Genomic DNA, 27,915 nt, shown 5'->3' on the forward strand with positions numbered 1-27,915 from the left:
CCAAGACAGCAGACCCACTACCTGCTGTGTCCATCAAGTGCTGTGCCGACAGGACAATCTTGTGACTATTGTGGGAGGGACATTTCAATCATATGTGAGGCACCCTCTTTGAGGGTATATAACCACCCTTATACCCCCACTTCTTTGGAGTGCTCTGTTCCTTTGTGGAAAGACTCTCCCGGGTTATAATCCTAAAATTTAAGCTCAGAATAAACTCACCCAAATTTTCATTTATAGATTGGTCATGGATTATTTTCGTCGACACCTACCACCTTGCTTCCTGACTGTTGGCATGTATTGCAGCTAGCAGAGGACCCTCCTTGGGCAGTAACAATACTTTATATTATGAAAACCTCAATTACTGTGTATTATTGTCACAATTCTATAAAAATATTTTATCCAAATATTTATCTGTATTTTTATTGGCATATCAACACAGAGAGATGTCTAGAATTATATTTACCTAAATCAGAAGATATACTCCCTCTGATAAGCCTAATTCACTGAAATAAAATAATATACATCAATATACTCTTTGTCCACCTGTATATGTCTGTTAGGTTCCTGACATATATCTACATTGTACGAGGTGCTATAGGGCTTACAAAAGCAGACAGACACTCTTTTTTCTTTATGAACTTACTTACAGGTAACTTGTGCATACTACACCTAAACTTCTATCTGAAAATACTTGGTCTATAAATCTGTGTTTATGGAGAAGGAGTAACACACAAGCTCTGCCTTATGATTTTTAGGATCACCGGATATTTCCCACTTAAAAATGTGGGGTTATTGTTTTTAGACAACAGAACATTTTACCCTCCAATTTTTTTTTTTTTAAAGATTGGTACGTGAGCTAACAACTGTTGCCAATCTTCTTTTCTTTTTTTTTCTGCTTTATCTCCCCAAACCCTCCCCGTACATAGCTGTATATCTTAGTTTCAGGTCCTTCTAGTTGTGGCACGTGTGACGCTACCTCAATGTGGCCTGATGGGTGGTGCCATGTCTGCCCCCAGGATCCAAACTGGTGAAACCCTGGGCCGCCGCAGCGGAGTGCACGAACTTAACCACTCGGCCACAGGGCCGGCCCCTACCCAAAAATTTTTATAAAGATAAAGCTAAAATGGTGACTATTGTGTGGGGGTCAGAACTGGCCACCCCAAAATATGTCTCTTTGCCTTGATTATTTTTAAGGACAAAAGACTCTGAAAGAAACTTTGAGCTTCTCCCTAACTGTTTAAAAGAATTTAAGATAGAAGGCCTGTTCCATGAAGGAGCTGATAACATAAAATAACTATGGTACAATGTAAACTAGGAGAGATAGACAGAAAGTTACCAGCAGGCCCATTTTTATCAAAGTTCTGTCTCTCATGTCACATTGTCTATAGGTGGCCCATCAAACACTTGTTTATCAAACATTTGTTTTTCTATCTCCATGTGAATTGACTTCCCCTTTGAAGTCCCAAACCACTACCCCCAACACTCTCCTTTATCTTTAGCTGAAGATGGTATTTAAGTTGGTGGCTTCAGCCATTTTTGCAAGTTACTCAGTTTTCCTGGGTTTCTTCTGAGTTTACAAGTTATTAAACTTTGTTTGATTTTCTCCTGTTATTCTGTCTCATATCAATTTAATTCTTAGACCAGCCAGACGACCTAGAGGGTAGAGGAATTGTCTTCCTCCTCTACAATTGCAGAGGAAAATAACTGTTTAATAATAATTCACACTCATGCTGAACCATTTTTTGGAAAGATTTTAGAGCATCTGAGGTAGTGGCCTCCTACAAATAAGAAAAAGTACATAGAAAGGAGAGGCGAGGAGGACTTCAGACAATCTTTGAGAACTCACAGTTTTGCCTGGAGCCAGCATTGAACGAGAAAACATGTAATGAGTTGCTAATTTTACGTTTCAGGCAAAAGTTACAAAAGGAGCTTTTGAAAGAGGAAATCAATGTGAATCAAATCATCAGAGAGAAATGAACTCTTTTGCATAAACACCTTCCAGCATTGCCTCAAAAATTAGGAGATGGGGCAAGATGAGCAAAATTGTTTTATTTCTTTAAAAAGGAAAATCTCCAGAAAATGTACAGCATCCAAAACTATGGATAAGAACAATAAGATAAAAAAGTTTTCACATTTATCCTTAAACACGGACTATTTTTTCCTGTTTATCCTTTAATAGTTTTTGTCTTGCAATTAAGAAAAAAGCTGAGATGATCAGTTACGACTACATTTTCTAGATTGTCAGGTAAATATTCTAGGCAGTGCATATTTTAATATTTTGATTAATAAGCTAAAGTAAAATATTCATTATTCAACCCATGTTATTTGTTCCTAGAGGAAAAAGCAACCAATGCAATTTGTAGGGAAAGATGTATTCACCATACAATCGTATAACATTTTTAAAGGTTACTTAATAATAATATCATTAATTTTTACCTCTGGGCCAATTTCCTTTTTTCTTTTTATTTATTTATTTTTTAGGTGAGGAAGATTCACCCTGAGCTAACATCTGTTGCCAATCTTCCTCTTTTTTTGGCTTCAGGAAGACTGGTCCTGAGCTAACATCTGTGCCCATCTTCCCCTACTTTGTATGTGGGACAACTCCACCGCATGGCTGATGAGTAGAGTAGGTCTACGCCCAGGATCCAAACCCACAAACCCAGGCCACTAAAGCAGAGTGCATGGAACTTTCACCACTTGGCCATGGAGCCAGCCCCTGAGCCAATTTCTTATCTTCAATATATTTATATCAAAATATTACTAAGTGCAGAATCCCACCTATAACCCAGCTCCTTATTTTATGGAACGTGTTAAATTACATACGGGCTTTATTGTCTACAATGTAGTGCTGATATCAGAACTGAATCAAAATTCTGCCCCATAACTACACAAATTTACGCAAAGATGTTCATATATATTTTGTTGTCATATATAAATGTCATAAAAATATATGAATGATTGTATTTGTTTTATTATGTGGTCGACAAATTATAAAACAGAGTCACAGAGTCACTTATCTGCTATCTAATTTTCACTTTTTAAAAAGAGATTCATATTGAGCATTAATTATATTTGCATTTAGAAAAAAAATTGTGATTTTAAAATGTTTGTATCCTCCCATCAGTCATATTTCCTTATTGAATTTATTCTAAAACACAAACTCATTTAAAAGATGTTCAGTCATACATTATATCTAATAGAATAAAACTTTACTCATAATCACTGATTGGTTAAATATTGTTGTACTCATTAAAATGCTTAAAGAATATTTTAAAACGTAGCAAAATCTCTAGAATACAATGTTAAATGAAAAAATAAGAAACTATATGCATAAAATGGTACCCTTTTTATATAAATTTATTTTTTTCTACAAATATGTACTGAGCACTTTATATAGTCCTGGTTGCATGGAAGTCCTCCATGAACCAAATAAAGCTTTCTGCCATTGTGGAACTTATGTTATGATGAGTAGAAAAATATAAATTATAGAAATATATAAATTATATATTACGTAAGAAAGCTCTAAGTGCTGTGTGGAAAAAATGAAAAAGTAAAGTAGGAAAGGGACACTGAAAAGTCTGAAGATTTAAGCAAAATTTTATCACTGTAGTCCACAATGAGAAGATGATATTAAAGCAAAGCCTTGATCAAGTGAGCGTGTTAAGTGGTTTACTGGGAAAAGTATTAGGGGTAGAAGTAATAGCCACGGTAAAGACTTGCTTGTCTGGCCTGTTTGATGAGTGATCAATGAAGCCAAAATAAACAGTAAAGAGGCAAGAAAAAGAAGAGTCAGAGAGATAGCAGGGGACTAGTCACATCAATCTTTGATCCTGGGTAAGATGGCTTCTACTCTGAGTAAGATGGAGAACATTTGCAAATGTTGGAACTGAGGAGTGATGTGATCTTTCCTTTGAACTTGGCCAGGCTAAACTGGATTATTCTTCTACTGGTCCTGAATGGTTTGCTAATGCAAATAATCCATAGTCAATCATAAATCAAAATTGGGGTGAGTTTATTATGAGCCAGGTTTGAAGACAACAGCCCAGGGCCTTCCTTTCCCAAGGAAGGAAGGGCATCAAAGAAGTAGAATGTACAGAGTGGTTATACACCATCTTGGAACAAAGAGCTTATATTACATATGATAGGAACATAACTTTTACTACCATCATGAGATGCTTAGCTGCACAGCAGGTCGGTGGTCAACAGGTCAGTGGTCACAAGGTGAGCACAGCAGGTCGAAAATTAATCCTTATTTTCAGGAAGAGATGCTTATCCTTAAAGAAATACCAATATGGGGGGGGGCGGGGTTACATCCCTACCTTTAAGAGCATCATTCTTGTCTTTGGGACATAGTAAATATTTAAAGCAGATGTACAATGCATGCTCAACACATCAGGCCCTTTTGGAAAAACAAAGGCCGTATTAGTTTTAAACCAAATGGCTTCCTCACATGCTCCAATATATCTTATTGCCTGTCATTTATTTATCAGGTTCCACTCCTGAGGCTGCAGTCAGTGAGGTGGTGGCATTGCTCAGCTTAAATGGTTTATGTGAATACCTCATGTTCTCTAATCCTCCAGCAGGCTGTCCTGTTTGTTTACATGTCATCCTATGGTCCCAAGAAGCAGCAACAGGAAGGTCCAAGGCCTCTTCAGGCCTAAATTCAGAATGCACATAACTTCATTTCTACCACATTCTGTTGGTCAAGTCATATTAGTCACAATGCCAACCCAAACTCAAGGGGTGACTCTACCTTTTTGTTGAAAAGGGGTGCAAACTGTTGTGACAACATTTATAATCTAACATCCTGTTCTCTGGCCATAACTACTTACATTCTTCTCACCAGCAAAATATGCTCACCCTTATTTCAAGACCCTGAAAATCTCATTCAGTTATGGCATCAGGCTTGAAATTCAGGATACTGTGATCTAAACTGGATCCAGATGCAGCTCTGTATCCTCTTTATCCAGAAACATATGAACTTAAAAAATAGCTATCTGGAGCCTTCCCTGGTGGTCTAGTGATTAAATTTGGTACTCTCACTGCTTTAGCAGCCTAGCTTCATTTCCTAGTCATGGAACCACACCCACCTGTCAGTCAGTAGCCATGCTGTGGCAGCGGCTCATAGAAAGACTTACAACTAGGATATACAACCATGCACTAGGGTTTTGGGGAGAAAAAAAGAGGAAGATTGGCAACAAATGTTAGGTCAGGGCAAATCCTTCCCTGTGTTTAAGAAGATAATTCTGGTTACAAAGCAAAAATCCCTGAAGATTTGCAAGTCAAGAGGCAGCAAAATCATTAAGAGTGCCTTTGTAAGAATTAACCTAAATTAAGGTTTAGATGTTTAACCTAAACTAAGAAAGCTGTAATAAGAATGGAGTATAAGTGGATATAATCAAAGATTCAAAGACAAATTAGGTGAAAGGCTGACATGAACTGGTGATTGACTGAATATTGTGGATCAGGTTGAATACGCAGATTTTTCTTTTTCAGATTTTTAACTTGAATCCCATTAGAAGTACTGCTCACTGAGGTAGGAATACATGAGAAGGAATTGTTTAGGGGAACAGTGACAAATTTAATATTGGATATGTTGAGCTTTAAGATGCCTGGAAAAGACTTAGGAGATGTGTCTAGGACACAATCAGATATCTAGTTCAATAAAGACATTGGGGTTATAGCCAAACTATGACCATGTCTCGAGTTTAGCGGTGTTGTCTGGAGCCAGAAGATCAAGTGAATGTAACGGGCCGAATGTGAAGAGGCAGAAAGAAATTAACAAACTTTGAAGACTGCTGATATTTAAAGGGTTGGGAAACGAAAGAAGAAGAATGGCGGCTATGAAGAAGCAACTACAACTATTGAACTTAAACCACAACAGTGAACCTTGTTATACAACACATAACTAGCAAATAGGGGTACGATTAAAATGCAGGCTTGTCTGCCTCCAAAGCCCATGCAATTTACACACCACCATGTGGACTTTTGTGAGTTGTGTCCTTTATAGAACAAGAAAATGGAAGAGAACTTTACTACCATTTGTATATCCCAGTAAACATCTTCATTCATGACTACTTAAAATACTGGGGAAAATAGCGTAGAGCACTAATCTTGTCTAAGACCATACAAAAATAAGTCAACTGCTAAGAATCACATATATGTATATAAATATATATAAGATTTTTATTACTAACTCTCTGACAACCTAAACAATTCTAAAATTTTTGTATTTAGTGTTAGATATTATAACCACAGGTCCACGTAGAGCCAGTTTGAACAGATCTCCATCTCTTATCAACAAAGTGATTAAGGATTGTCTTTCAAAAAAACTGCAAAGTCCCGTAGCCAGGGCGCGCACAAAAGAAGAAACCGTGACCTGAAATGACCTCAGAAACAAAGATCCTCCTTCCCACAGAACCCGAGGACTGGGACACGACTGGAACTTGAAAGCTGGACTCCTATCAGAAGCGAGGGGTCCCTCATTCAGGAAGATCCTATGTTAAAATTCTTTCTCCATCTCATGCAAAAATATTTAGAACCCTATCACAAATGTTTAGATCCTTACCACAAATGCTTGAAGCCCACCAATCAAAACCTGTCCCACCAGCATTTCTGTGTGCCAGCATGTTCTCCCTAACCTCTTAAATTTTGCCCCAAATTCTGAATCGGGGAGACAGATCTGAGAGTACATACCCCCTGGCTCCCTGCAGATCAATCTTTGAGAATAAAGCTGATTTCTCCCCTCAAAGGCTGGCGCCATAATTAACTGGCTTGTTTATGTGTATCTGGCAGAGAACCCCAATTTTGTGCGGCAACAATATTAATAGTATAGTTTCTTACTACACCTCCCCTTCTTGTAGAATTTCCACTTTAAAGGGCCTGGGTGTCAATCACTAATGTTTGAGAGGAAATTTTTGTCAATAAAATTACTGCAAATAGTTAAATTGTGCATATTGTAGTCTTCAATGAGCTTATTTTTAGAAGCCTGGTAAAGCTCCTTAATTTTCTTAATGTGATGGTGTTAAAACAATCTTTTTGTGGTTCTTTAGTAAAACCAAAAACTACTGATTTTCCCACTTTGGGGAGTGATCAAGATGATACAATGACCAATGATGTTCATTTTTAAACTTAATTTTAATAGTTTTGATTAAAATTCTCTCCTAAATTGGTACTTCATCTCGCAGACTCTACATTTCTCCGAATTCACTCTACAAACCCAAGGTTTAGTGTGGTTGTCTGCAGCCCAACAAGGGCTGCCAGCTCTTACCAAAGAGGTTTCCACACCTGACTGAGCATGGAAACACTTGAGAAATTCATGAGACCCTTGTCAGGGCCTGATCCCTAGAAATTTGGATTAATTGCTCTGTGGTTGAGTATATGCCTCAGTATTTTTTCAACAATTCTCCAGATGATAGTAAGGTGTAGCCACAATGAGCACCAACATCTTATCTGATCCACAATAAGTTTTAGATAACATTATTGCCTTTACTTTTAAAAATAAATATTTGCCAGTAAGTTACATAAAACACATTTTATGCTGCCCCTGTAAATTTAATAACAAAATAATTTGGTTTCTTCAGACAAGGCCTTTGAAAAAAGTCTTGGGCAACTGTAAAATAGAAAAGTTGTTTCAACCAAGGTGTACTTTGGAAGAATTAATCCATCAAAGAGATTTTAAACTATTTTAAATAATGTCTTTAATTTCACTTTTAAAACTGATCATGCACTCACTGAAATGAAACTAAGAAATGTCATCCCAGGCTATAATCTCTTGTGTGAAAGTTAAAGATCCAAACACTGGCTGAGAGTGGAGGTGAGAAGTTCCACCTTCAAAAATTTCTCAAATTCACCAAACATCCTAGGCTTTGGTGAAGCAGAATGACTGGTCGCATGTTTATCATCATTTTTTTTTTTTTTACTTCAAACTAAATGGAATAAAAGCCTTTCAGTATTTAAATGTCAGAAACTGTATGGTAGTCATAAAACCCGCCAGTCAGCCTGTCTGAAAATATTTTAAGGCAAAAGTCTTCTAAAGTTAAATCTACCACAGTTTGTTGACTGGATATGTTTAAGGAAGAAGGAAGATTTTCTAGCAAGTTTGCATATCCTTTGTGGAATCCTTAAAGATTCACCAGGAACAGAGACTGGCCAAGATGCAAGCAGACCTTCCAAACACAAAGTTTAATTGTATAAAAAACATTTGATCTATTTTCACAACATAAACCATAAAAACTTAGAGAAGCAAACCTTGTCTTCGAAAACCTTGACCTAACTGGGATTTAGGTAGAGTTCTCTTGGTTTTTTCATAGCACTTTGTGTGATACTATCAGTGCCCTAGAATACAAGAGCCTTGAGGTCAGGGATGATGTTTTATTTTAATTTGGGTCTCACAGGGGCTTGGTCCATAACAAATGCTAAATATCTATTTACTCAAACAGCAAGTGGATAGAATACAACAGTTCTTGGCATCCAGTATATTAATAATAGAAGATACGAATAAACGCTTTCAAAAAATAATATTTGCTGTTATTTTAAATGCAAATATATTATAAATATTTATGTATAAATTATGTGTAATATAAATATTAAAAGTATATCAATATATATCCAATAGAAACATTATAAGTAAAATTAGTTGACTTACTCCAATAGAGCATAATGACAAATGACAACAATCATGCTGGAATTCAACATCAACAGCAAATAATTAAACATTGAATGAACCTGACAGAAGACCTTTAAAATGTTGCCAAACTCTATTTGGATAAACTGAATGTTTACAACCAGCCTAATGATTTCATCAGTCTTAATTATAGTTGTGGTTTAGTAAAAGACTCACATCCACTAAAAGTAATGAAGAATGTGTCAAATGTTTGAAGGGAAACAATTAACCACTGCCCAAATGGTTATTGTTTTGCAAATAATCAGAAACTGGGGAAAATGATGGTAATTGCAAGAGAAAGTCTATTGTCTGTGAAACACCACAGTGATTCCCTTACACAGCAGCTCAGTGTGATGAATTCTTAAGATTTGTACTCTGCTTCTGCCTCTTTCCATGAAATTTTATCCAATTATTTTTTTTCTGAACATATTTTTTTAAATTTTCAAAATGACAAATTCAAAGAAGGCCGCTGTTGTTTAAATATTCATATCATTTTGCTTAAAATGCATGTAAGATAAATTTGTTTAAAAGGAAGTTCAAGTTTTTGCATAAAAGCTTCTTATATTAAAGTTAATAGAAAACTATATCAAGAAATTATGCAATAAATTATGTAAATCATGTAATAAATTATGTACACTATTAAGAAATTATGTAAACTGATGGATCTTTTGAGTACTGATCATGGATTATTTGATTGCCTTCAATATACAATGAAAGCATTGTAATATTTATATAGATATATAAATGATTTAACATCATTGGGTCTAAAATACTTTGTGTCTCACACTAATTAGTAATTTCTGCAAACATTTCCATGTTTTGAGATGGAATACACATTTAACATTTTAATTATACACGGCATTCCATTATATTAATCTTGTATACTTTGGTAGATATGATATTTTTGTTGGACATTTAGCTCATTTCCAACTTTTTTACAGTGGCACTGAGACCATAAATACTTTGCCTCATTTACTTTGAAATTTCTTCTTGAGGAATACTTTCCTGGGAGAATATTTCTAAAAGAAAAATGTAATTTTAAAGTATGTGCATAGTTTTGTTGGTTTGTTTCTTTATTGTGAAATTTAACTCTAGAAAAAAGAGCACACCAAATTTTAAGTACCATAGGAGACATAAATTCATGTACTCCAAAAGCCAATATGTGGTATTTACATTTTATTTTGTTTTGCAAGATTAATAGGATTATAATGGTAGCTTAAAATTGTTTTAATTTGCATCTTTTTAATTGCTACTGAGACTATATTTTTCTCTATGAAATGCCATGCTTCCCATTATTCTTTATGTAATAAATGTCATAAATTCTGTCTACTAATTACAGATTTAGATTATTACATGGATTTGGTATTAATTTTATTTCTTGATGCTTATATTTTATGGGTATTTATTGATTCCATCAGTTAATAAATCTATAGAAGACTTTTACTTCAAGATAGAAGCATGAGTCCAAGCATCTTAATTAGCTGCAAGGCCTCATGGCAAATAAGATATAAAAAGGAGCTTTTACACATCTAACAGTGCTAGGAAACGGGGAAGAGTACCTTCAACAAGCAGAAAGCTTTTAGCGGCTTCAATAATATGTGGTGTATGTAGGATTAAAACCTATGAACATCTCCTGTCTCAATGCAAGTAAATAATCTATATTCACAACAAATAATATTTCCCAGTAGATACTCGAAACACAGAGCATTAGGCCAGGAAGTGTAGACTCATCAAACCTTAGGAAGCAGGAGGTAAAACTACTCGCTTAAAACTTGTACCCGTTATAGCATATGAATCGGGTAAACTAGATTCAACGCGGTGCCATTCTGTTTTCACAGATGAAGTAACAGTAAGATAATAGTACAAAATAGTAATATAATAGTAATGTAATAATAAAGTAATATAATAATAACAAAGTACAGTATGTATCCATGACATTTTCTTAAAGTATTTGAATTCCAAAAGATAGTTGTTTTAAGTGTCCTAAGTGAAGTTTATGTTGCTTCTATTTAAGTATTTCCTTGTGGTTCAAAAAGTCATATTTTAAAATAATATTACAGATTTTTATATCAGTCACAATGAAGTAGCTGGGACTGGACATGCTCTCCTACTTAAAAAACTAGAATCTAGGAAAAAAATATTTGTAATAGTTGTTTTCGGAGACCAGAAAAGAGGCAGCACCAGACTGTGTTCTCTGAGAAAGAGAAACAAATGAGGTGAGGCCTATAAGTGCCCCAGCTTTAGGCCTGAAGAAACATCCTGGACCATGGTGGAGGGAAGAACTCTGGCAGAGCACGGCAGCCTCCTTGAGTTGAGGCAATTGCGATGGGAGTTCAAGGAGATTATGTAATTTGGAGGGCAGAGTACAGGAAAGAAGGATGCTGCACAGAAGAACCGCAGAACTTTGCAGTAGGGTTTGCACTGATTCTGTTAATGAACCGTAAGCTGAACACATACAAAGTGAAATTGCAGGAAGCTGAGCAAAGAACCATCAGGAGCTGTGAGACGAACAATTGGAAGAGCTTATCCAGAGCTGGAGAATTTTCCACTGCTTTCAACAACAGTGTAGAATAATTTGGAACAACTTGGACATCAGACAGAGACCCCCACAAGGGACACACCATGATAATGTGGCTACTTACAACTAGATTGGCTCCAACAAAACTTAAAGACAAAGATCAGGCTAATTGACAACAACAGCCTGAGAGAAAAAAGTTAAACTGTCTCTGAAGAAGGAAAACAAAATCCAGCACTGAATAATGTAAAACTCATAATGTCCAGATGTCAAATTAGTAGACATGCAAAGAAGCAAGGATCATGTGAACAATAATTGGAAGGAGAATCAATAAAGAGAAAAAGACCATGAAATTAAGGAAATCATGGAATTAGCAGGAAAGGACTGCTAATGTATTAAAAATAGATATATTTTAAAGAAAATCACAAACTTGGAGAATATATAAATGGAAGATATGAAAAACGACAAAATACATTTAAAAATAAAATATTAGCAACTTGTATTAAAAAAACTGAAAAAAATAAACAGAACATCAGTGATGTGAGACAAAATCAAACCGATCTAAAACACATGGGATTAAAACTCTGGGAAAGCGGTACAAAGAGGTTAAGTAGAAAAAATACTTTCAAAATTAATGCCCAAAAGTTTTACATTTTTTTAAGAGGAGAATATAGATGCAAAAAAATGAATAAAATCCAAATTTGATAAAAATGATTGGATATTTCAGCATTTCTCTGTCAGTAATTGAAAAAAGATGAAGGCAGAAAATTAGTAAGGTTATAAAATACTGGAACAACACTATCAGACAAATTGACATAATTGATTTATAGACTACTCCCACCATCACCAGCAGAATACATATTTTTTTCAAGTATATGGGGAATAATCACAAAGGTAGATCATATGCTGGGTCATTAGACATCACAATAAATGTAGAAGTTTGAAATCTAAAATCAATGATCTAAGTTCAATCTAGTTTCATATCTGACTCTGGTTCTGTTGATTGTGCTGTCCTTTTATGTTTTGCTGTTTTTTTCTTTGCTTCTTTCTGTGTCTTGTTATCGTGTTCTTCTTGTTCTTGTCAAAGCTAGGCGTTGGAGCCGGCCCAGCGGCATGGCGGTTGAGTGCACACGTTCTGCTTCCGCGGCCTGGGGTTCGCTGGTTTGGATCCTGGGTATGGACATCGCACCGCTTGGCATGCCGTGCTGTAGTAGGGGTCCCACATGTAGAGTGGAGGAGGATTGGCAGCAGATGTTAGCTTAGGGCTAATCTTCCTCAAAAAAAAAAAAAAAAGCTAGGCATCTGGTTTGGATAGGAGAGACACTGAGGTCCATAGCATTTATGCCTGGAAATGGGCAGAACTTTTCTTTTGCTGGGCCTTTAGTGTGCAGAGATTGAGTCAACACAGTTATGAGCAAATCAGAGTTTGGCTTTTGTGATTGTTGCGGTGACCCCTTGAGGACACACAATCTACAAAATCCACTTGCATTACTTTGTCTTTAGGATGGGGCTGTAATGTGGTAAGGTGGCGAGGGAAGAAGGATGTTCCCAGTTTTCTTACCAATTTGTACAGTTTCTCACATCTGTCCCAGAGGAGTACACCATTACATCCTGTGTCACCCAGAGGACCCTCTGATTCCTTAGATTTCAGGTTGTTAGCTGCCCTAAAAGTGAGCTTTCTGATGGGTTGAAGAAAAGCTGTGATTTTGTAGATTATGTAGCTATTTTGATGATTTTTTTTTAAATGTGGGGGAAACCCTCTTTCCAGCTCTCTGCATTCTTAACAGAACATTCACAGTTGTTTTAATTTGCACTGTTCTGGTGACTAGAGATATTGAACATCCTTTCGTGTGCTTCATCAGCATCATATATATCTTCTTTTCTGAAGTGTCTATTCAAATATTTTGTCTTTTTTATTAGTGAGTTGTAGGAGTTCATTACATGTTTTGGATACATATCCTTTGTCAGATGTATATTTTGCAACATTTTTTCTCCCCACCTGCGGCTTCATCTTTTGTTTACTGAATTATGCCTATGACATGTGCTTCCTGGTGTTTATTATGCTCAGTGTTCATTTAGGATACTGTAGCAAATTTCTGGTTTTTATTTTGGAATTTTTGGGCCATTGTTAGTTCAAATATTTTTTCTGCCTTATTTTCTTTCTTCTCCTTCTAATTCAATTATACAATTTTTCACCCATTTTATATCAACTAACACAACCTTGAGTCTAAGCACCTTTTGTGTGAGTTTAGGATTAGGACAATAAAAGGGAAGATTGTTGCTAAGAATCCACGTACCCTTGGATATCTAGGCTTTATTTTCTCTCCTAAGATTATTTAATAATTTATACTAGAATATATCACACCCAGAGAGAGTACTTCCCATTCCTGCGGGCTTCGCCTCTTTCCTCAAACTCAGTGCGGTTCCCTGTACTGTGGCAAACACCATCGGCCTCTTTTATCCCTCTTCAGATTCTCTAGAGTTATTTAGTTTTCTTTTTTGAAATGTTTTCCTTGACTTTTGTTCTCCTTTCTACCCGTTCACATTAGAGAAAATTCTCATGATTCTGTTGATAGAGCTAATTTCTCTGGAGATTATTAGGAGGGAAAAGAAAGGGCTGGGATTTCTAGTTCTGATACTGGTCTCAGCTAGGCTTCCTGTTTTCAAAGTTATGACATGAAATTAGTCTTTTTTTTTTTTTTGCTGCTGCTGTTGGAAATATTTTCCAACCATTTTCCTTATATTTCATTAGGGAAGGGAGTCCCTGAGATTCAGGTTTCCTCTGTCAAATTTTCCGTGAAATCCCCACTAGTAATATTATTTTGAACACTTTAGTATAAGTTGAATTATTTCTAATACAATTCTGTCACTTTTGTAATTCAAAAACTGAACTAAAAGGGAAAACTTTTTTATATTTATGTTTTTTGCACATGTAAGGAAAAAAAACAGCCCAGTGAACAATGCATTTTAAAAAATAAACAGAAAAATCATTCCAAAAAATAAATGAGCAATTATATATGGAAATAGGTTCACCATCACTTGTTATCAAATAAACATGTGTTAAAATGAGATACTAAGTTTTATCTCCTAGATCGATAAAAATAAAAAAACAATATTATCTAATGTGGTAAAAAACCCAAATATATAGAAATCTTCAAACACTGGTTGATAGGGTAAACTATTGTATCCTTCTCTTATTGAAATTAGCTACATACACTAAATATTTCAAAAATATGTCTATATTTTAAAATATGTCCTAAAATTAATTAGAATAATAATGCATACAGTGACAGTAAGGTTGCATACATGAGCAAGGATATGTGAAATAATTATGTGTGGTGCAATGTCATTTATAATGACACACAACCAAGAAACTACCTAAATGTACAAGTGTAAGTTGGTAAATAATTATAAAAAATCTATTAAAATAGAATAATATTAAGATATTAAAATCACATTTGAGAACTATTTTATGTAGATAAAAATGACTATATTGATATATGAAAAAGTAGGCTACACATAGTATGAGTTTTTTAGTAAAGAGCCCACATAGATTAAAACAAATAGTAAACTTGTAATTAATCAAACTTTAACTGTATATAGAGATTATTAGTATAGGAAGAGAACAGAAGTAATTTTATTTGTTTTCTGTGGATGTGTATATCTGTGTGTTTCTCTAATTTTCAAGAACTCTGCATTACGCATGTATTATTTTTATTTATTTATTTATTTATTTATTTAAAGATTTTATTTTTTTCCTTTTTCTCCCCAAAGCCCCTGGTACATAGTCGTATATTCTTCCTGGTGGGTCCTTCTAGTTGTGGCATGTGGGACGCTGCCTCAGCGTGGTTTGATGAGCAGTGCCATGTCTGCGCCCAGGATTCGAACCAACGAAACACTGGGCCGCCTGCAGCGGAGCACGCGAACTTAACCACTCGGCCATGGGGCCAGCCCATGCATGTATTATTTTTACGAGTAGAAAAATTAATTATTTAAAAATTTTTTCTGTATCCAGAAAAAAAAGTAACTAAGAATAACTACTGTGTTTGGAATGTGGGAGGAAAAGCATAACCAGAGGAGAAAATACAGCTAAAACTGTTGAAAAGTTATGGACACACTGCAGAAATCTTAGTATTGTGAAGAATCGTAAAATCAGAGAAGAAAACAGAAAGTTTCAAATAGAAGCTAACATTTAACAGTGACAAAGTATGCAGAGAAGTTCAGAAAACAGAGCACTGAAATACCTCCTTAATTTCTGAAAAGGTCTTCTTTATATGTTGAAAGCAGTTTTAATACAAGGGTGACATCATCAGAGGCTTTAGTTCTGTTCAGAGAATGTAGTTCCCACTTCCTTTAGAGGGTTATTTATCCACAGCCACGTGACTTAGAGCATCCCCAATAGGAGGCATATTTCGCCTTCCCATCAATGCATAGCCTGGCCATACAATTTATTCCAGGCACTGAAATGTGAGTGGAAATGAAGCAGATGCTTTAAAAGCCATTTTATGGTTCCACCAGTTCTCTTGCTCTTTCCCTTTGCCAAAAGAATAGAATGCACCAATGTAGGGATGCTCCTTAAGACTGGATACTGAAGATAGAAATAACAACATGGATTAAAGACTTGAATGTAAGACCTCAAACCATGAAACTTCTAGGAGAAAACATAGGCAGTACGTTCTTTGACCTTGGTCTGAGCAGCATATTTTCAAGTACCATGTCTGACCGGGCAAGGGAAACAAAAGAAAAAATGAACAAATGGGACTACATCAAACTAAAAATCTTCTGCCCAGCAAAGGAAACCATCAACAAAACATAAAGACAATCTAACAATTGGGAGAAGATGTTTGCAAACCATATATCAGATAAGGGGTTAATATCCAAGATATACAAAGAACTCATACATCTCAACAACAAAAAACCAACAAGCCAATTAAAAAATGGGCAAAAGATCTCAACAGAGATTTCTCCAAAGAAGATATACGCATGGCCAACAGGCACATAAAAAGATGTTCAACATCGTTAGCTATCAGGGAAATGCAAATCAAAACTACAATGAGATATCACTTCACTCCAGTCAGAATGGCTATAATTAACAAGACAGGAAACAAGTGTTGGAGAGGATGTGAAAAGAAGGGAACCCTCGTACACTGCTGGTGGGAGGGCAAACTGGTACAGCACTATGGAAAGCAGTATGGAGTATCCTCAGAAAATTAAGCATAAAACTACCATACGATCCAGCTATTCCACTGCTGAGTATTTATCCAAAGAACTTGAAATGCAAATGCATAAGGATCCATGCACCCCTATGTTCATTGCAGCATTATTCACAATAGCCAAGACTTGGAAGCAACCTAGGTGCCCATCAAGAGATGAATGGATAAAGAAGATGTGGTATTTATACACAATGGAATACTACTCAGCCATAAGAAATGATGAAATCCAGCCATTTGTGACAACGTGGATGGACCTTGAGGGTATTAGGCTGAGTGAAATAAGTCAGAGGGAGAAAGTCAGATACCATATGATCTCACTCATAAGTAGAAGATAAAAACAACAACAAACAAACACATAGCAATGGAGATTGGATTGGTGGGTACCAGAGGGGAAGGGGGAAGAGGGGAGGATAAAAAGGGGGATTAGGCTCACATGAGAGGAGATGGACTATAATTAGTTTTTGGGTGGTGAACATGATGTAATCTACACAGAATTTGAAATATATTACAATGTACATCTGAAAGCTATATAATGTTATAATCCAATGTTACTGCAATAAAAAAAAAAGAAATAACAATAACAAGCTTAAGCATGGAGCAGGAGCCAGTTGCTAACTGTCCACCTTAAGAAGCTAAAAGAAAAGAACAAATTAGATCTGAGGCAAATAAAAGGATGCATTAATGATAAAAATAAAAATCAATGAAATAAAACATAGACAAACAAGAAAGAAAATCAGTGAAATCAAAATCTCTTACCTTGAGGGCCCAGCCCTGTGGCCGAGTGGTTAAAGTTCTGCGCACTCCTCTTTGGTGACCTGGGTTTGGGGGTTTGGCTCCCAGGTACAGACCTATTCTGCTCACCAGCCACACTGTGGAGGTGTCCCACATACAAAAAAATAGAGGAGGATTAGCAACATATGTTAGCTCAGGGTGAATCTTCCTAAGGAAAAAGAAACTTACTTTGAAAAGATTGGTACAAATTATAAACCTCTAGACAATGAATCAGAAAAAGAAAAGAAGAAAGAAATTAACAATATCGGGAATGAGAGAGTAGACCTTTCCATGGAGCCTGTAAGGGTTTTTTGATTATTTTTAAAATATTCTATTTTTTCTTGCTCAATTTTGTAATTTCTGTCATTCAAGGAATTTGTCTATTTCATCTGCCATAATATTTATTGACATAAAATTAGAGACTATTTCCATATTATTCATTTAATGTATGTCAAATTTATAGGTATGTCTCTACTTTTCTCAATATAATTTATTTCTTTTTGTTTTCTGTATCTCTCTTTTTTTATTCTTGGCAAATCCAGTTATAGATTTACCAATTTAATTATTTTTTTCCAAGAACCAACTTTCAGATTCATTAATTTTTCTGTTGTTTGTTTATGCCCTGTTTCATTGATATCTGTTCATATCTTTATTATCCCCCTGCTTCTGTTTTGTGATAGGCAGTCTCTAAACTAGCCTCCAATTGTTTGTGCACCCTGGTATCCACACTCTTGTGTAATCTTGTCCTCTTGATTGTGTATTGTACCCAATAGAGCAGGTCTAGTAGAATGGACAAAAGTAGTAGGATGTCACTTCAGAGATTAGATTAATAAGAGATTAACTTCTGTCTTGCTACCATGTGTGCACTCTCTCTCTCTCCCTTTCCCTGTCTTAATTTCCCCCACCCCTTTAGCTAGAAGTAAGAAATGAAGGCTGTCAGTCCAATGACCAATATGGAACTAAATCCTGCCAACAACCCCATGAAGGAAGTTCCCTCATTGAGCCTTCAGATGAGACCATGGTCCCAGTTGACACCTTAATTATAGCCTTGTTCAAGACCTTGAGACAGAGGCACCAAGCTAACCCACATCCAGAGTCCTGACTCACAGAAACTATTAGATAACAAATGCTTGTTGTTTTAAGCCACTAAATTTGGGAGGAATTTGCTATGTGGCAATAAATAACTAATACAAATTTTGCTCCCTGGAAGCATATCTTAAAGATATCTAAAAGATGTGAGATGGAATTCAGCTTCCAATTTCTGTTCAGAGATATAGAGAGCTGTAAAGAGCATTATTCCCACCTTAAGAAAAAGGCTGTATAAACTTGTTGTGGTAAATTTTATGTGTCAACTTAACCGGGCTAAGTTGATAGCTGGTAAAACATTATTTATGTGTGTGCCTGTGAGGGTATTAGCATTTGAATTGGTGGACTGAGTAAAGATGACCACCCTCACCAATGTTGGAGGGCATCATTCCATCCACTGAGGCCCTGAATAGAACGAAAGGCAGAGGAAGAGTTAATTCGCTCTATTTGCTTGAGCTGGGACGTCAACATTCTCCAGTCCTCCGACATCAATGCTCCTGGTCCTCAGGCCTTCAGACTTGGACTTACACCATTGGCTCCCCTGGGTCTGGGACTGAATTACACCAGCAGCTTTCCTGGTTCACCACCTGGCACACAGCAGGTCCTGGGATTTCTTGGCCTCCATAATCTCATGAGCCAATCTCATTTTATACATATCTACATAAATCCTATTGGTTCTTTTTCTCCAAAGAACCCTGACTAATACAAAACTTCAAATTAACAACTTTTCCTGAACCTATCAAAGAGCTGAGGTCCGGGGCAATCAATTAACCAGAAATCCAGATAAAGACAGGTTTCTCCAGGGAGATCCAGAACTTGAGCATTTGCTTACCTGGGACAGATATTGATGAATATCATATAAGCCAATAAGAAGATTCAACTGGTTACTAATAACAAATTCCTAAAAGCCAAGTTTGGGCTAATATGAGAATGTGAAGTCCCTGTAGGTAGCAGATACATGGAATTCACACTCACTTATAGGTTTTTCCTCCAGAAACGCCACCAGGCTCACACAGGGAAAATATATGAGAATCCAGACAGCTTCCTGGTGATGCTGGTAGTGGAAGGAGAGTAGCAGGCACTGCTGAAACTGCATCTAGAAACATCTCCCCTGTCTCCAATTTTGAACACAGCCTTATTCTGTAGGGGGAAGGGAAACAAAAACTGTAGCCTGAGAATACTGCTGGAACCCCACTGCAGCTGCAGAGGTGGTACCCCAAAGACACTGAAACTCCGCTCAGACCCACCTTCCCCGTATCCCATGAAGTAAAATGCCTTGATGTGCAGGGATGAAGGCAGAAAAACTTATTCACCTAAAGGAAGAGGTAAAGATCCACTGGAGTTGGGGAAGGTAAACAGGAAAAATTGCTGGGGCTGGGATGGGAAAAAGTGCTAGGTCCAGTGTTACGTCTGGATGAAGGAGAGAAAGACTTGTGAAGGTCACTTCCCAAGACCCACATTCACAGTACCTGCTTAAGAGTGAAACTTAATCAGAACATCAAAGAATGCCCCGAGGACCCTCTCCAGCACCGTGCTAAATCAGCAGTGGACTCCAGCTGCACAGCTGCTTTCTGAGGAGCAGCACAAATGAAAGACCAAAAACCGGAGAGCAGACATGAAGAAAAACTCTCCGGAAATTTTGTGCCCACCATAAACACAAGGTATGGCTCAAAGGATTTGAAGCTTCTGGCACACTGAAGGTAATTATAGCAACAACAAATGTCAAACCCAGCTCAACTCTTAATCAGACCAACACAAACCACCACAATAAAGGTGTGGAAGAAGGAAAGGTATGTTCACCTGCAAGCATAAAATTATTTATCTCAGTTTCTGCTGTCCTATACAAGTCCAGCTTTCAGGAAAAGAATAAAGGCTTTTTCCTTCTCTCTGATGGATTTCAAGATTTCTCTCTATGACTGATTTTCACCAGTTTGATTATAATATTTGTAAAATATGTATTGGTTTGGGTTTCATTAAATTAATTCTTTTTGAGTATCATTGAGGTTCCTGGATCAGTGGCTTACAGTTTTCTTCACATTTGGAAAGATTTCAACTATTCCATCTTCAAATATTTTTCTGCATCCCCGTTTCTTGGAATTCAATAACATCTATGCTATATTGCTTGGTAGATTCCAAGAGGTCTCTGAGCCTCTGTTAATTTCTTTTTCATTCTTTTTTATTCTCTCCACGTTTTAGTTTGTATAATTTTTAGTGCAACGTCTTCATGATCTTTTCTAAGACCCCCTTCTATCTTCTGTTACACTCATACAGTGAGCTTTTCATTTCAGATTTTGTTTCTTTAGCTCTATAACTTCCATTTATTCCTTATTATATTTTCCATTTCCTTTTTCACTATGTTCCATTATTTTTTAATCAATGAGTGTATTTTCAATAGCTGTTTTGAAGTTATTTTATACTAATTTCATTATCTCTGTGTTTTTTTCCCTATGATTTGACATTTCTCTTCTCTATGAGTCACATTTTCCTGCTTGTTTGTATGTCTAGAACTTTTAGCTTTAACACTATACCTAGGGTATATTACACTATTGATGATCTGGATTTTGACGTCTTCCCTTAAAGATTGAAGAGTATGCTTTGTCAGGCATTTAAGCGGCTTGCAGATCACTTTGATCCATTAGAGGCTTATTTTCTAGCTTTGTTAGACATGCATATTCTAGGGCTATGAGTGTGTGGCAGTACTTTTGAGGTCTCTCCTTAACTAATCAGGTAGTCAACAATGTCTCTCTACTCTGCCAAGTTGAAACTCACATATCTCTCAGCCCTGTGTGAGCCCTGGAACTTTTCAGCTCAGTTTCTCAGTTGTTGTTTTTCCCTACTATATGTCTTTGTTGTTGTTGTTGTTGTTGTTGTGTTTCTTCTCCCCAAAGCCCCCAGTACATAGTTGTACACCCTGGTTGTAGGTCCTTCTGGTTGTCCCACTATATGTTTTCTGCCTGGCCTTGTACAATTTCACCATATACATTTTCAGATTTTTATTTACCCAAACATTCAAGTTAACCTCTTTGTGGATTTACAGAGCTCTTTTCATTTGTGTAACTCCTTCCTCTCTGATATTCTTTCCCACAAATTCCAGTAGCTTCAGTCACCCAGATCGCCAATCTCAATTAGTGGAACAGTATTGTATTTCTGCTTGTATTACCCTCTCTGGAAAGTGTCTTGAGAAAAAAATGAGGCTAATTCATGCCATATACTTCACTTCTCTTCGGAAACCCAGCCCTGTGCTATTTCAAGTTTGATATCTGGAAATAGTTTTGCCCAGCTTCTAGTTATTAATTTTCATAAGTCACGTCTAGTACCAACTATCACTGGGAGCGGAAGTTTCTCCATTGAATTTTTAATTTCTGTATTAGTTTTTATTTCTAAAAATTCAATTTTCAAAAATCTATTTTTTGTTTCTTTTTCTCCATAGAGATTTTCAAAGTTTATTTGCACTTTTTCAAATATACTGATCCATATTAGTTTATAATTTGTGGTGTTAACATAAGATATTTTTGTGAATTGATAATTGTGAGTTTGACAAACTATGCTTCGTTCACATATATAGTACCTTATATCATTGCTGAGTTAGTGATTTCTGTGTCCTACTCATTTAACTTAGAGCATAATTTTGGGGAATTTTCAAGGTCTAGAATATAGGTGCAATTCTACAGATGGAATTTGAGTTTGTTGCCAATGGAGACACAGGAGAACTCTTGACTCAGGGCCGTTCTCAATTACATTCAAAGCTTGAGGTTTTCTTGACCAGCAGCTAATGTGAATTATGTGTACAAATCTGTGGGAGGGCCATCTCGGAGGTATAACTTCTCTGGGACTTTTTTTTTACTCCACCATAACTCAGCACCAAGGCAATTTTCTTTGTTTAATCTTCCATGCATGTAGGAAAAAGTCAGATTTATTTCTGGGCCACCTTACACCCCAAATTGCACCTTCCTTCCTCCATATCCTTTCAAGTCATGTAAAAGTACGCTCAAGTTCCACAGATTTTTGCAAATATCTTAGGGTTAAAGCTCTGATTACTTTTGTAGTTTCTTGCCTTCACTGACATTTTTGCCTGATAGTAGGTTACCAACTTGTATTCAGAGCCTTTTAGAGTATTTAAAAGATCTAGTTTTTGGTCTGAGAAGGATTAGGCCAATATCCTAAATTCTTATGCAGTATCATAAATGGAAGTCCTATATCATTCTCTAAAGATACATTCCGAAAATATAAATTATGACATATACAAACAAAATAAACTTCAAACCCTGAGCAATCAAGTGAGCTGCTTTCTTTTGATATAGATGTACAAAAATATACAGATGAAAAGTTAGAAAATATTAACTGTGTTCCCAATAAAATTTAAGGTATGGCATCAATTAAGAAGAAGAACCAATTTAAAATGTGGAAAGACCATAAGAAGAAGAAAAATCCAATTTCCATATTTAAAGAACTAAGGAAGACATTTGAGAGAAGATAAGATAAATGCAGGGACATAAGTTCCCTGATGGAAATCATATTAAATAACACAAAAAGGAAAAAAATATTTTTGAAACATACAGGAAATATCCAAATGATAAGCTTATGAATAAAAAGAAACTTCTAAAAGAGAGAGCATATTGAAGCAAATTATTTAGCTTATGTAGCTGAAGCAAATTATTTAGGGCAAATTTTTTTTTTTAAATCCTGATATATGAAAAATATTGGCCTTAAAACTGAAATTATGTATTATGGTTATGAAAAATAATTGAAAGTCAAATCATAACTATGAATAATCTGGTGATATTTTCAAATATAAAAGAGTATAATTGTCCAAGAAAAAATCAAAATATTATCGTAAAACCAAAATGTAATTCATCAAAGCCTTTTCTAATATCTCAAATATTTCTAAGAATAGTAAATAGCTGAATAAGTTTTAAAACGTTAGAATTTGAAATTATATACAATTCTATAGAATTTGAAAATATACATAATTCTGAAGTACACACACACATTGAAATTATATACACAGTAATTTAATGCTGGAATGTGAAAACAATACAAAGTGAAGCATCTTGAGATTAGTACAGACTAAAGAAACAGATGCTTTTTTTTTTTTTTTTTTTGAGGAAGATTAATCCTGAGCTAAGACTGCCAATCCTCCTCTTTTTGCTGAGGAAGACTGGCCCTGAGCTAACATCCATGCCCATGTTCCTCTGCTTTATACATGGGACGCCTGCCACAGCATGGCTTTTGCCAAGCGGTGCCATGTTGGCACTTGGGAACTGAACCGGCGAACCCCAGGCCAGCAAGAAGCGGAACATGTGAGCTTAACCACTGCGCCACCGGGCCGGCCCCCAAACAGATACTTTTTTTAGACAAATTACTCAAAGACCTATGCCAAAACAATAAAAGCAAAATCCAATATTCACAAAATAATTGAGACCATAAATATTTGGAGATGAACTCTCAAAATTATCTTATGAATGATCTTAAAATGTGTTTAAATATTATTCAAAATTGCTAACCAAAGTAACTATTTTGACCCTTACAGAGATGTCAGAAATTAGAGAGAAGTTTGAAGGAGGCTAGAAGGGAGTAGGGAAGGGAGGGAGGGAAGCAGAGAGAAAATAAATGAAAAAGAGAACGAATTGATGAATTAAGTACTGTATTTATGACCTCAATCTGGATTAACAAGAATTAGTGGAGTTTTGTAAAGAGAGGAGAAATGCCTAAATATATATTTACAAAAATGACATTGAAAGAAATAATTTCCTGTCATGATAGTTATTAAGTATAATTTTAAGATTAGATTTCTAAAACTTCAAGATAAAAATGAAAATAGTTAACAGTGCTATCTCTAGAGTCTAATCATGGCAGAAAATAATGGCAAACAAAAAATTTGCTTTTACAATAAAATGCAGAACTAAAAATAAATTGTGAGTATGGCTACAAAACATAATAGAAGATTATAGAACCAACAAACAATACAAAATACATGTCAAAATGTGGACAAATAAACCTTCCTTTTAAAGGCAAGTTTACTACGTAGTATACAATAACAACGCCCAGCAATACTCTGTTAAAAAGAATCTGAACAAAAAGAAAATTTCAAAGGAAGACTAACAGTAAGGTAACAAGCAAAGATTCATCAAGCAAATGTTAAAAAGAAAACGTGGTAAAAAATTGGTATCAGACAGAACAAAGGAGAAAGCAAAGAGAAGTTACTAGGATAAAAAAAAAGTAGTTTTATACTGATAGAAAGATAAAAATCCACAAAAGCCTGCAATGATCATGAACCTTTTGCTGCCAAATTACATTTCACGAAAAATGTATAAAGCGAAATCCAATAGAAATGAAAAGAGAAATTGATGAAAACACAATTGTCATCAGAGAGTTTAGCACCCCGTTATAGATCTGCGGCAGTTCAAGCAACTTGAAAGTAGGAGCATGTGATTAGAGCCATACAATAAATAATGTTAGAATAATTTCAAATGTCTTATTCTCAACAAAGGCCACCCGAGGAGAGTTTGTTTTGTAACAGCCACAGGACACATGGAAAAGGAGCACCGAGGCGAAGCTTCCAGCGTCACTCCTCTAGTTCTGATTTCCTCCACAGATTTTGTCCTCACCGGGGGCGTAAGTGCACTGATCCTGGAAGCTATGCTGTGGCAGACACCAGTTAGAGTGCCTGCTCAGCTCACAATTCCTACTTCTGTAGAACAGTCTCTAAAAATGGCAAGCCCACCGCTGGCTCAGACACTTGCTCCATGACCCGCCGTCTAACCATAGCCGCTTTATTCCTAGGACTCCAACTTGAAAAGAATGCTCCATTTAATCCCATTGGTTAGCTACGTGAAGCCAGATGCAATGGCTCTTACATGTCCCTACCCTTGACTGTTTAGTGAAGTAACTCAGTATTCTTCAACCTCCATCTGTGAATCTGTATAGGTAGTGTTGGACAGTGGTTATAGCACAGGCTCTGAAGTCAAAGTGCCAGGGTCATATTCCGGTTCCACCACTTAATAGCTGTATATGTGCACACACAAACGCACACACACACACACACACACACACACACACATGCCTATACATTAAAAGTGATCCTCTTGCAATTTGGTTAAAATTGCTAGCCTTGTTAATTTGCTTCACCTTGAAAGCCATGATGCAAGAGAATATAATTGAATTTATTGCTTCCGTAAGTTTTCTCCAAATTGGTTACTGCAACTGTTCTTTAGGAAATTTGAGTCAAGACATAAATGAACAAATGTGCATGTGCACTCACTCATTTGGTAAGTGAGTAAATTGTGAGTGAAATGAAATTTGAAAATCTGAAAATCCATTTGGATTAAGTTAGGCTTACCCCACTTCCTATTTCAGGAGTATAAGTGAACTAAACCCAACCAATATTGTCTAAATCTCTTACAATAAAATGTATTTTTCCTTTAAGCAAATGGGTACTTTTCATTAATTCTGTCTATTTTATCCTTGGAATATTATCTTTCTTTGGCTTTCAATGGTAACACTCTTGTGCTTTTCCACTCTTTTCCTGCCTATATTTAAATTGTTGGTGTCCTCAGGGCTCTGTCATGGGCCTTCTTCTTTTCACATTGCCGAAGAAATCTCCCTCAGTCCCTTGGATTCAACTGCCAATAATACACTTACATATTTCAGATATCTATCTCTAGTCCCAGCACCCACTTCATTGCCTCCACTTATTGCTTGATAGAATATTCAACTCCATATGTCTGAAACTGACATGATGATCTCACCCCAGAGCTTTTTTTATGCTTGTGTTATTATCTTAATGAAGTGCATTGTAATCCACTCTTCTGCAAGTCAAATACACACTGGAGAACCCACATCTACTCAATCATCAAATTCAGCTGATCTGATTCTCTTTCTCCAAGATCTCTTTATTCACTCAATGTCTCTCCGAACGTGTTCTCCTAGGTCAGAATTAGTCTTCTCTGGATTTCTGAATATCCCTACGTGATTACTGCCTTTATTACACTGAAACCAGAACGAAAGTACTAAAATGAATATCCATAAATAACTTTATAGTGAACATTGGTTTATTTTAACATTTATTTATTATGTTATTTGTTTGAGGTAAAATTTGATCCAGGTAAAATGCAACATTGAATTAACCATTTTGACCAGTTTAAAGTGTACATGTCAATAGCTTTAATATATTTGTAAGGTAGATCCACCATCACCACTACCGAATTGCAGAACATTTTCATCTCCCTGAAAAGGAAATTCCATACCCATTAAGTAGTCACTCCCTATTCTCAGTCTGGCAACTGTCTGTCTACAAATCATATACCTCCAAATTCTGTCTCTATGTATTTGCCTATTCTGGACATTTCACATAAATGGAATCATGCCATATGTGGCCTTCTGTTTCTGGCTTACTTCACTTAGTATGATGGTTTCAAGGTGCATCCATGTTGTAGCACTTATCAGTTCTTTATTCCCTTTTATGGCTGAATAATATTCCATTGTATGGATATGTTACATTTTGTTTATATAGTCATTAGTAGGTGGACATTTTGAGGTGTTTCCACTTTTCGGCTACTGTGAATAATGCTCTATGAACATTGATGTACAAGTGTCTGTTTGAAAACTTGTTTTGAATTCTCTTGGGTACCTATCTAAAAGCAGTTGCATCATTTTACAATCTGACCAGCAATCTATGAGAGTTGTAATTTATCCACATCCTTGTCAACACTCGTTGTTTTCTTTCTTATATAGCTATCCTAGTGGGTGTGAAGTGGTATCTCTGTGTGGTTTGGGTTTGCACTTCTCCAATAGCTAATGATGGTGAGCATGTTTTCGTGTGTGTTTTGGCTAATTGTATATCTTATTTGGAGAAACGTCTATTTAAGTCTTTTGGCTAATTTTACACTGGGTTGTTTGGTTTTTGTTGTTGAGCTGTAAGAGATCTTTACATATTCTGGATAGTACACCATTATCAGATATATAATTTGAAAATATTTTGTCACATTCTGTGGGTTGTCTTTCACTTTTTTGACATTGTCCTTTGATTCACAAAAGTAATTTTAATTAAGTGTAATTTATCTATTTGTTCTTTTGCAGCTTGTGCTTTCAGGGACATATTTAAGAATCCATTCCTAAATCCAAGGCCATGAAGCTTTATTCCTATGAGTTTTCTTGTAAGAGTTTTAGAATTTTAAGTATTAAATTTAGGTCTTTGATACATTTTGAGTTAATATTTGTCTATAGTTTGAGATAAGGGTCCAACTTCATCCCTAATTCATTCTATAGGTTAAAGTTATAGAAGAGTATTGGGCTCTCATTAAGTTTTCCCACTATTCAGTGGTGATAATAGGTTTGATATGCCCAGCTGGATGCAGAATTTGGAGAAATAAAACTTTTCCTTATTTATCTTTTGGGGTAAGTCTCCTAAAGAAAATATTAAATATGCAAATCTTTTTCCTAAGGGCAAGAGGTATATCTGCCCTGCCCTTCAATATTTGCCTAGAATCCAGAACAATAGGTGATCAACAAATATTTGTACAAAAATGAATGGACAAATAAATCAATGAATTATCTCACCGTTTAGGAGTTAACTGTCTGGCAAACAGACAACTGTAATACAATATGATTAGTTTTATGAAAAGAATAAGTAAAATAATCCAAGTCAGTTTTGAAGGGTCAGAGAA

Source organism: Equus asinus, chromosome 24 (genome assembly GCF_041296235.1).
Source record: "Equus asinus isolate D_3611 breed Donkey chromosome 24, EquAss-T2T_v2, whole genome shotgun sequence".
Lineage (NCBI taxonomy): Eukaryota > Metazoa > Chordata > Mammalia > Perissodactyla > Equidae > Equus > Equus asinus.